The following is a 1081-nucleotide window of genomic DNA, read 5'->3' as shown; positions in this document are numbered from 1 at the left end:
ATCATACCCCCATCATCATCTCTTCCAGGAATGGGGGGAAATTACGCTGTAATGGAAGACTACTACTATCTTTGGAATTACAGTACTTTTTCCTCAGCCACACCCTGTAACTAAAGTTGGGACCATTTGGAAGATCTTTACTCCTGTGTATGTTTGTGTGTGTGTGTGTGTGATGTACTAAGTATCCAACTTTTGATACTAAAAACACATTGTGTGAGTGTTGGTTTGTATGTGTATATTCTGCTTGTTTGATCACCATAGAGAAATATGTCCTATATGAGCATTTGACTGATGTAACAAAGTGAATAAATCATGGTATATGATAAATTACTTGACATATATCAAGGAAGGGTGGCTTTGTGCTCAGGCAAGAACAGAGATGATAGTTGGATTGCAGGACTACCCTCTATGGTATTGCTATGGGGCTTAGTAACCTTGAAGACAATCTTTGGCCTGCAGTCTTCCTTAAAAGCTCTGTCTGCTTGTCAATTAATGCTTTTGATTGCAATGCCATTAAGTAGTGACTGAATGGAAAGGTCAGGGAGCAACAACCCCTGGCACCTGTGCAAAAGACCCAGTGAAACCAATTTTTTGATGAACGAACTAGCTGAGACTATCCCTTCTTGTGGCCTCTAAAAGCTGCAGCCAGTTGCTCCAATTTAGAGGTGGACTCTATGGCAGGTACCTGAGAACTCAACTCCCAGATTTCAGAAAGAAAAGGTATTTCATTGCGGCACATCAACTTTTAGCATTTTCTGAGCCTTAATCCAAATTCAAATAAGACTATCTGTGTTGATGCTTCAGCAGAGGTAGTATAGAACACACATGATTCATGCATTTTTATTAGTCTTAGCTGAGATCTACAGACTGGAATAAACCGCCGTCCTGTCAGATACTCGGCATTGCTGGAAATGAAATTAAGATTTTTTTTAGAGCATAATATGTCATGGAAGATTATTAATTGGATTAAAAAATTGCAGCATGTCTAATTCCTATAATGTTGAAGATTGAAAATGTAGAAAAGACTCTAGACAGGACTTAATATTAGTTGATCTGTTAAACATTTAAATTGTTGTCATAT

At 38.0% G+C, this 1081-nt stretch overlaps 1 protein-coding gene across 2 annotated transcripts in view; it reads left to right on the top strand.

Annotated features, from left to right (window-relative positions):
• The window catches only part of RFX3 (regulatory factor X, 3 (influences HLA class II expression)), a 358295-nt gene that overhangs the window by 135518 nt on the left and 221696 nt on the right, over positions 1 to 1081 (top strand). The window lies entirely within an intron of this gene.

This window comes from Propithecus coquereli, unplaced genomic scaffold, assembly GCF_000956105.1.
Source record: "Propithecus coquereli isolate 6110/MARCELLA unplaced genomic scaffold, Pcoq_1.0 Scaffold403, whole genome shotgun sequence".
NCBI lineage: Eukaryota > Metazoa > Chordata > Mammalia > Primates > Indriidae > Propithecus > Propithecus coquereli.
Note: the sequence above shows the minus strand (reverse complement) of the source record. Positions and strands in the feature narration are given on the sequence as shown.